The sequence below is a fragment of the Gossypium raimondii genome, chromosome 5, assembly GCF_025698545.1.
Source record: "Gossypium raimondii isolate GPD5lz chromosome 5, ASM2569854v1, whole genome shotgun sequence".
Classification (NCBI taxonomy): domain Eukaryota; kingdom Viridiplantae; phylum Streptophyta; class Magnoliopsida; order Malvales; family Malvaceae; genus Gossypium; species Gossypium raimondii.
In genome coordinates, this window is record NC_068569.1 from 6,230,984 (window position 1) to 6,242,166 (window position 11,183).

General features: G+C 32.3%; 1 pseudogene; it reads left to right on the forward strand.

Annotated features, from left to right (window-relative positions):
• Positions 1–1,824: 1,824 nt before the first annotated feature.
• Positions 1,825–10,819, forward strand: LOC105766766 (protein transport protein SEC24-like; annotated as a pseudogene).
• Positions 10,820–11,183: the final 364 nt, after the last annotated feature.

An 11,183-nucleotide genomic window follows, 5' to 3' on the forward strand; every position in this document is an offset into this window, starting at 1 on the left:
GTTTAAGATTTCACTGGGCAACAAAGATGAGCAAATAAACAAGCTACAGAACCATGTATATTAATGTCCTCTTTCGAAATTAATGCGAGATCTATTAGATCCTCCGTCATAGCTATCTCGCATGGACGAACCTCTCAGTTTAATTCTTAAATATATGAATATTTATGTTTACGCAAAATTTAATTCTTAAGTTATTTATTACTTCTAATATTTTTTTAATTGTAGAATAATTAAATTATTTGTTTCATTAATGATATTTTAGCACATTAAATATGTATTGCGGTTTAAAATTAATAAAGTAAGTTATATATATTTTATATTATTATATATCATGATTTTAGTAAATTCATATAAGAATAATTATATTAAGAATTTTATTAAATTATATATTTTTATTAAATGATATTTAATAATAATTATGTTAAAATATGATTAAAATATTTATATTATTTTATTTTAATAATCTTATTAAAATCTTATAACAAAACAATAATCATCAACTTAAAAAAAATTCCGCTAAGGGTATTCTAGTTATTTTAGTTTTTTTCCCTTATGCTATTACACCTCTATTCCATTTAACCAAACACAAGGATACTATTACGCCTCTATTCCATTACATTCAACCAAACAATTGAATTGCTATTACGCCTCTATTCCATTACAGCGAACAAGATTGTTAATGTAATCCCTTCCCTCAATTCTTTAATTTGTAATTTTTTTGCATTTCGTACTCCAATTTTATAAAAATGTTATTTTAGTTCTCTATTTAATTTTTGTATTTTTAGTTCTTAAGTTTGTAATTTTGTCGAATCACCTAAAAATGGAAGGAAAAATTAATGTTTGTTAACTTTCTTGATGTGGCATACACATGTATTGCCAAGTGAATGACATGTAAGCATTTATGTATTTTTAAATTTTAAAATTAAAAACATTTAAAAAATAAAAATCATTAAAATTATTTAAAATTATTTTTAATATTTTTAATTTTAAAATCAATTAAATGTTAATATGTCATCCACGTGTATACCATGTCAAGAAAGTTAACAAACATTAACTTCTTTGTCAATTTTGGAACGTTTTGATAAAAAATCTAACTTCAAAGACTAAAAGAAGTGAAAATTTAAATGAACGAATAAAATGACCATTTTTTTTTGTAAAAGTGGAATGCCAAAAAAGTCGCTATACCATTTTTTACATTTACAATTAAAAAAATTGAATATATGTGTTATAATTACATATGTCTAAGGACTAAGTTACTCGCTTAAGCTTGAAATGTGAGAAGATTTGAACAAGGATTTATAGTTCGAAAATTAGATTTGAAAAAAATATAGACCCATGTTCTAAATAAACCGAGCTTTGGGTAGAATTTTTTTAAACCCGTCCGGGTGCATATATATATATATATATATATATATATATATATATATTGTATTTATAAAATTTTGAATTAAATTAAAGCGGTTTGAATTGGTATGTTTTAATTTTCATGTTTTCGCAACATCTTTGAATTTTTGTTTTATATAGTTGGCAGATATTTAAGCACTCGCTAAAGATAAAATTCATTTTTTTTGGTATTGTTTAAGCCTGATCGACCCCAAAACATTGCAGAGTAACTAAATTAACCAATAAAAACTCAAAAACAAATTAAAAATAGGAGTAAATTCTTTACAGGAAAAGAAGAAGAAAAAAATCCTCCACGTCATTAACAAAATCCAACGTGGTATATTCTAGTAAATTCTTTACAGGAAAAGAAGAAGAAAAAAATCCTCCACGTCATTAACAAAATCCAACGTGGTATATTCTAAGTTTCGATTTCCACGAGTACCAAGTTCTGCTAACGTAGACGCACGCCCAGCACTGCTTCACCCTCTTACTAGCTTAGCCTACAGCCCTACACCAGCAAAAAGAATCACATTACTTTCTGAGAAACACGAAGAAGGAAAAGTATGGCCGTTCGTGCAACGGTGTCGAGGTTCCCGATTGATCCCGACTCCCAAGAAGCTTCCGGCGTTCCGTGGGGTTTAACAGTAACACCGTTTGCCGCAAAAGATGAGAACGATCAAGCGCCGGCCTATGGATTGGACGGACATCTTTTGCCTCGATGCGAGAGTTGCTATGCTTACTTCAACACTTATTGTGAACTCGACCAATGGGCCTGGAATTGTTCTCTTTGCGGCACACTCAACGGTCTCTCCGCTCAAGCCATTTCCAGATACTCTCATCCTCAGTCGTGTGCCGAAATGATGTCGTCCTTTATCGATCTCGAGTTGCCTTGTAAGTGTAATTTGGTTGCTGAGAGGAAAATGAGGAAGAAAGTGGGGCATACTGAACTGAAAATTTTATTGTTCTTATTTCTATGTAGTGGAAGGATAGGAGGACCAAATGTTGCACGCTCGTCCGGTGTATGTTGCTGCCGTTGATTTGTCGTGTGAGATCCTTGGTTACTTTACTAGATTTTCATTTTGGCGTTATTAATTTTAATTTTTTTTATACATGGCAATTATATTTATTTGAGTTTCAGTTAGATTTATAATTGGTACTGAATTCTAGGGCAAAATTGGATCTTTTGGTTGAGATTGCAGTTTTTTTTTTCTTCATGCAATTTTTTGTTTGGATGAAATTTCGTGAGTTTTATAATCTTGAATGATAAAAGTATTGCTTTTAAACTATTATAGTTAAGACCCAAGACCAATTTAGGACGAGAAAAATTCCAGATTTCTTATTCTGGTTCTTGACCCTTATACTTCACATGCGGAGTCTGTAGTAATTATGAATATGAGGATACTGAGTAGTTATGACAGTTTAGTAAGATCACCATTTTGCTATCTCCTTTATTTTGCATTTGATGTGTGAGAAAATGTGTGAAAAATATGTGTTTATATAGCTCGTAGAAGGATGTTCAGAAGGAAAAAAAAGTTATAGAGTTAGTACCATAGTTTGACTTTAGCTCAGGTGTTCCCTTAAATGTTTTGGCAGTTGTAATGCACGACCATCACCTCTTTATGTTCATGTTTCTAGATTTCAACCTACATAAACGGGGCAAGCTCAGCCATCCTTATCACAGGTTATAATACTATTTCTTTTCTATCTGCAGCTTCAGAAGAATTTTTGGAGCTTACTAAAAGTGCATTGCAGGCAGCATTGGAAGGTTCTTTTTTGGTGGATAAAATGATTCATTGATTCTGTTTCTCCTGCTTTTTTCCCCTTTGAAGGTTGATTATTTTCTTCATATTCTTTTCTTCATATTCTTCATATTCTTTTCTATTGCAGCTCTAAATAGGGTTATATGATGTTCAAGGACCTATACCTGTTGTAAAAAATGTTTTTGTCCATCAGGATACAGAGGGCATCTTACCAATCGAGCTTGAAGATGTCATGCCTTTGTTACAATTTTTGGCTCCAGTATGTATTCTTAATTTCTAGATTCCTTCATTTTTCTTCTCAGCCATTGCCTTAGGTAGAACATACGTTGTGTTTTGATTTGCTGAATGGGATACTGAGGAAATGGAATGGTTATTTTGTAAGAATAGAATTAGGAAGGGACCATGCATATGTTTGTATGTGGTATAACCTTTGCTGTTTGAGTCTTTCACTTAGAATAGTGTTGTTTATCCTCGTTTATACTAATCAAATCATGTAATTTTGCAATCACTATGTACTAGTCTTCTAAAATCAAAAACCTATGCTGGTTGAAACTTGTAAGGATCGTATTACATCAGCCCTTGAAACTCTCAGACCAATTACTTCATGGGAGAGAACCCCTGGGGCAGGTCAAGTGTTAGATGGTGTGTTGATGGGTGGTCGTGGTTTTGGTGCAGCAATGGAAGCACTTTGCAATTACCTTGGATCAGAATATGGAAATACATTTGCATTAGGTGTGAAAGAAACCATAAAATTTTTCTGATTTGCAGGCGCCTTTAATCTCATTTATTCTTTTCATCACATATGTCTAAAAAATGCGGTACATGCTATTGTCTTCTCTGAACGCAACTGCAGCTAGAGTCTTTGCCTGTCTATCTGGACCTCCCGATTATGGACCTGGGCAACTAGATACAAGAAGGTATGGTGAGCAATATGCTAGTAAAGGAGAAGATGCAGACTGTGCTTTGCTTCCTGAGCAGACACCGTTCTACAAAGATCTGGTATCTTTCATTTGAATTTTGTATTATCTCATCTTAGTCATGTGGATTGGGAAAATGTAGCATTGACAAATGTTACAGGCTGCTGTGGCTGTTCAAGCAGGTGTATGTGTGGACATTTTTGCTGTTACAAATGAGTATACAGATTTGGCATCTCTTAAATTTCTTAGCATAGAAAGTGGTGGCTCTTTGTTCTTATATGCAAATACAGATGATTCAACACTTCCTCAGGACATGTTAGTACCATAAGTTCCTCTAATTTATTCTTTTTTAAAGATGACAAAGTATATGTTTATATGGATACTTCATATCTACTTGAGTTAATTATATGGATATTCCATTTGAGTTCTGTTATTGATCTTACTTTGCAGGTACCGAATGCTAAGTCGACCATATGCTTTTAATTGCGTACTAAGATTGAGGACATCTACTGAATTCAAGCCTGGCCATTCTGTAAGTTTTCCTCTTTCTACTTTCAAATTTTCTTACTGGGGAAATATCATCTAATAATTTTTTATTTCTCACTTCTTCCCAGATCCAGAATATGAAAATGTTCAGCACATCATTTGTTGTGATTCTTTTGCAACATATGCTTATGATTTTGATTTCGCTAATAATGTTGGATTTTCCAGGTAATTACTCATTACAATTTCTTTCTTTGGCTGCCACAGTCAATATTACTAGTATTTTTTATTGTTGAATCTGATGGACATACATTCTGGACTATTTTGCTCTAGAATGCAGGGACTTCATCTGGCATAGAATCTTATAGCTTAGTATTCTACTTTCTTTGAGTTCTCTTGATTCAATAAAATATATTCATTATGCTCAGATTCGTAATATGTAAATTGCTACAGATTATACAATGTTATTATGATTATATTTTTTTTCTCATTGTATTAGTTTCTTGCCTGCACCAGATGGGCCCACCTAAATGCTTGAAACATGCTCCCTTTAAGTGTTTTGTGGTTGTGCTACTTTTTTTGTTGATAGCAATTTGTGGAGCGTTACTGTTATATTATTTCGATATTTTAATCTCCTTTTTCCTTTGCAGACATTCTTCTGAACTACCTATAGTGCAGATTGCATTTCAGTACACTGTTGTTGTGCCCCGAGGAACTCTCGAGTTTAGGATTGGTGTCTTCTAGTAGGTATATTGGATATTCTGTTCTTAAATTACTCTTGCCAGATTTGAGCTTTACAATCAAACTGTGAACTGTTTCATTCCTGATGACATGGATATAAGCTCATCTGCATGATCAAGGACTGTGACTGGTTTATTATCATTCATATCTAAATCTTCTTGAAGTCCAAATTATTGAGCTTTACAATCAAACTGTGAACTGTTTCATTCCTGATGACATGGATATAGGCTCATTCTGTTCTTAAATTACTCTTGCCAGATTTGAGCTTTACAATCAAACTGTGAACTGTTTCATTCCTGATGTCATGGATATAGGCTCATCTGCATGATCAAGGACTGTGACTGGTTTATTATCATTCATGTCTAAATCTTCTTGAAGTCCATAATCGACATATTTTCTACTGGGAGCTATTTTTGGGCTGATATGATATATTTTTATTCAGAGGCAAGCATTCTCTTAAACGACAACTTAGAATACGAACCCTGCAGTATGGAACAGCTCAAAATCTTAATGACCTTTATGATAGTGTTGATCCTGAACCGGTTCTATCTTTACTTGTTCACACGGTCTGCCTTCTTTCTTTCCATCTCTTCCAGACGTGTATGCTTATGCATTTTATTTCCAAGTACCATCTCTAATTATTTATATGCATAATGTTCTAAAGGTTATATTAGCCTCTTTGGAGCAAGGAGTTAGAGAGGGCAGGATGTTGCCTCACGATTGGCTAGTAATCCTCACAGCTAAATATAATGAAGCTTTTAAACATATCCAATACAAGAATGGAAGTAGTTCAATCACTGCTCTGATGGATGTTACATTCTCACAATGCCCACAACTACAACCTTTGGCTCGCTTGGTTTTTGCCTTGCTTAGAAATCCCCTTCTGCGCTTCCATGAAGAAGGTGTTCACCCTGACTACCGAATTTACCTGCAATGTCTTTTCAGGTATATGCTGTAACAGCTCGATTTTGGGTCTAGTCGGAATAGTGGTTTCGGGACCACAAATCCAACGAGGAAAAATTTATTTTAAAATTATGACATGGGTTGCATTATGATAGGAAGGTTGCATGAAAATACTGATATGAAAATTTTATCGATTTTGTGATTAATTAAGTAAAGGACCTATTTGTATAAAATGTAGAAATTGAACTCTAGAAGTTAGAAGGGTTAAATAGTTATGAAATTCAAAACTAGAGGTCCTTATATGGTAAATAGACTATCAATCAAAAGATGATAGATTTTATGGATGAATCATCCATGGAATTTGAGAAAAGAAAAGGACTAAATTGAAATTTGGGGAAATTAAAAGATGATAATTAATTACATGGACATATCATCTTTTCTATCATCTTCTTCCCCAAAATTTACATGGAAACCCTAGGAGAGAGAGAAGAAACTTTCTTGGCATAAATTGGTAACTAATCATGTCCCATTTTAATAATTTTATATTTTTAGATCGAGATAACATGTTCTCTTTATTTTGACGATTTATTTGAAAATTTATCAAGGTATGGAAATTGTGTCATGGATGAACATGCTGAAAATTGAAAATTTATGATAGAAAATGAAAGGTTGTTAGTAAATAAACAACTTTTACAAAGTGATTTTGGGTGAAATTGAGATTTAGGAACTAAATGGTAAACTTGTGAAATTCAAAAGAAAATTTTGATTTTTGTGAAATCTATGAACTGTTATAAATACATATGAACTTCGTTTAGGCTTGAAAAGGGGATTGAATTTCATGAATTTCATTTTTCGAGCCTAAGGACAAAATATGAATTAATGAAAAGTTTAGGGGCGAAAATGTAATTTTTCCAAATAATGATTTTTGAACTAAATTGAATAATGTGAGTGTTAAATAAATTAAATGTATTGTTATAAATCAAGAAAGACAAGAAATTAACCTTAATCGATAAAAAGAAAAGTGAGAAAAAATGAAATTATGAAAGAGTACATTTAGCAACAAAACAGTTTAGACAACAACAACTGTGTGACTTTAAAAATTCACCAAAAATGGTGGAAATTAAATTAGAGGCTGAATAATATATGAAATTGAAGCTGAATGAGTCTATTTTCACATAAAAGAAACAGAGCAAGCAAAAGAGTTATATATTTTGAGATATTTGAAGTTTAGTTAGACAGAATCAGAATGAGTTTGGAAAATTGTAAAAAATTTACAAAAATAATTATGGGATAAAGTTTATATGTTTAGAATCCTCAGTGAATCTATTTTCAAGAGAAACAAACGGAAACAATATCCAAAATTTGTACAATGAGATAATTAATTTTTAGTAAAGAGAGGTTAGAGCTGTCGAGCAGTGAAACAAGGGAAACTTTAAAAAATAAGCTGTACTACTTGGATAAACCAAAAATTCTGAAAATTTTATGGTAAGAAGATATGTGAATCTAGTTTTAGGAAAAATTAACGGATCTTAATTTGAAACTCTGTAGCTCGAGATATAAATAAATTAGTAACTTTGACTCAGATAGACAACTTGAATTTACATATAGGAAAATAATGATAGTATGGAAAATGTTGTTTAAATGTGTTATACACATTAAGGATATGAAATGGAGAGGAGGAGGTGGAAAATTGGGAAAATATATGAATGATTTGTGTATAATTGGTCATATGCTTGATTATAATTGATAAACGATGAAATAGAAATGATGCTTATATTTGTGCATTATTGGTCATGGTTTAAGCTCATGTGTGAAAATAAAGTTTCATAATATGTATGTATGGTATATTCGGTATATGATTTGACATGAAGTAATGTCATGAATGGTTCATGAATTAACACATGTTGATAAGTATGATACATGAATAAATGTTGTGCTCATCCATGCTTATAATGCTTATATTATATGTGTATTAGGCTTTGGCCAAGTAGTGGTTGGATTATGCCACGTTAAATTTATAAGTTATGCATTGAAATGGTAAGTGCCTAATTGGAAATATGCTTGTAATCATAAAAAAAAGGTGGTAAGGTTTAAATTATATAATCTCTAGTGAAATGGTTTATCATGTGGTTAGTTCCAAAAAGAGTTATGTTTAAATACACTAACTTGCGATTATGGTCGAATGATATGTTCATATCTTGTGTGATATGCATAGGAAACGAGTGTAGAAAGGTAATAAAATATTAAGTTTATATGGTTGAAATTTAATGATTATATGTTAATTTCATGAATTATATATTGTATGATGAGATATATTTGTTGATGAATTGAGAATAAAATAACAATGCGAAAACCAAATAAATAATCAAATTGAGCGGAACGTCGGATTTGAGTACTTCTAATCAGTGACAAGTGATAAGTGGTAGTTTAGCTACATTTATCTGATCAGTGATAAGTGGTAGCTTTAGCTGCACTTATCTGATCAGTGATAACTGACAAGTGATAAGTGGTAGCTTTAGTTGCACTTATTTGATCAGTGATAAGTGGTGGCTTAGCTGCACTTATCTGATCGGTGACAAGTGACAAGTGATAAGTGGTAGCTTTACCTACACTTATCTAATCAGTGACAACTGATAAATGTGATCCGTGTAAGACCATGGCAGGGCTATGGCTTCGGAAAATGCTAAGTGATCATACGTAAGACTATAGTTATACTATGGCAAAGTGGAAGTGAAATACTCAATTTTCCGTAACCGTTCCCTACTTTGATTAAGGATGATAAGTGACAAAAGGGCCCAAAAGAATTATAGTAAATGGATAGTGGTAGTGAATTTATACTAGGATGATGAGTTGAATTGATATTGTTATTTAAGCTAAATTGATATTTTCATTGTAAAATTGAGAATTTCATAAATGTGTAAATGAATGGTACAATCGATAAAGGTTGAGTTAAATGGTAAATACGTATTAAAATTGAACTTAATGTTTTGAATTGTGAACATGAGAAATTTGTGAATTGAATGAAATGGAAATGAAGCATTGAATTATTAAGACTTGTAAACTGCATGAATATGTATCGGGTCTTGTAGGTCCTATTTATTATGAATATAATATTTTAAGGATATATTATGAAGAATTTTAAAAGCATGTTAATAATTTGAAAGTTTTAATTTAGATGAAGTTTTATAACTCGGTTAAATACATTTACAAGTGTATGTATTCTAATAATGCCTCGTACCCTATTCCGGTGTTGAATACGGGTAAGGGGTGTTACATATGCCCTTCACTGCATCCACTTTCAATGGTGCTGTTGAATCTTTTGGAGGCACAAGCTTTTGAGCCTTTAAATTCACTTAACTAATGGAAGATTTAGTCTTGAAGCTATCTTTAGTATCAATATCATATTGTAAACACATCCTAGCAGATTACTTGGGAGTTTCACTGACCTCATGTTTTAATGTCCGTCCTTGTTAATTTATATTTGATTATCGCATAAAAATCTTATGGATTTTATCCCGATAATTAACAATGAAATATTCTCCCATATACCTGGTGCAGTGCACTGGAACCAAGTTCTCTTCACCGTGCTATCTATCCAATGCTAACATCGTATTCGACACCAGATAAACCTGCTTATCCTCGGCACTCACTCAGTCGTGCTGCTTTGATCTCGAGCGGGAGTCCAATATTTTTCCTTGATGCATTTGCAACTCTAATTGTCTTCTACTCATCTACCGCAGACCCTAGCCTTCCTTTTCCTCCACCCCATGACTGTAAGTTATTTTATCATTTGTTAGTGCTTTCCCACTTACTTAGAAGTTGATTCTTAAGAGTTGAACTGGAAGTTTATCAGCTGTGATTTCTTCTGAGGCAAATAATTCTTATCGGGTTTGTTGCGGTCTACGATTAACAAATTGAAACAAGACCGCTGTATTACACCCAAACTTGTTTTTATCTGGGGAGGGCAGGATGATGCCACAGTGTTTGAGAACTATCTTATCGAGGAGCAGGATGTGGATGGAAGTGGCCTAACCAGTGTCATGGGCTTTGTTTCCTTCCTTGAAGATATCCCCCAAAGCGTGTTGGAGTACATGAAATAGAAGATTTTGACCGGTTCTGTAATTTGATCCCTGTGCAAATAGAAATATACAATTGGCTAGAGGCAGATGAATCAGCAGACAAGGAATGGCTAAATGCTGACATGGACTTTTTTTTGTAGTTCAGCTCTCTTTGGTTAAAGAAGATAGAGGTGTCTCGTACACCATTTTTGAAATGAGCGGTTGTTGTCATTGTTTATACAGGTATGTTCATTTTTTTTCTTCAAAGTCCTCGTTTTTATGTTCTAATACCTATCGAATATAGGTGTCAACATGAGTACTTAACAAAAAGTCCGGGTTACATGGATCATTGTACTTATTCCCTTGTTCATTACCAAATTCTAGTACTCCCCAAACCTAATGGCTGGAGTTGGTATTAGAGTTTAATTTGTAAAACATAGATAGATGTAGGCATTGAGAAACCATTTTTTTGGTTAGAACATCAAATACATATGAACCAAGCGGTGGTAGTTGGTGTGGCATTTTTGTTCATGTTGATTGAGAATCAAAGGCAATTGGAGTTTTTAATTTGTAATTTCCATGGAACCCCCGCTTCAAATTTCTAGTGAACTGCTTGTATTCTTTGTAAGTAGGATATTGGATTATTAGATTAGATATTGTATTAAAATGACACAATATAAATATAAGAATATGTAAAAATCTATAATTACAAATTGCAAATATATCTGAACTTAGACAGAATCTACTTATAAAAGTTGCATGAAGACAATATGTACACATAATTTGTCAAATATTCTATCAATAAAATTCGTACAATTTTCTTTTTCAAGTATGGAAATCTGAATGATTTAAGATATGCGATTGCATATTAAATCTTGGTTCAAATTAATTAATAAACTTTTACATGTTTTATTGTTTTATGCGTGAAAAGTTCCAGT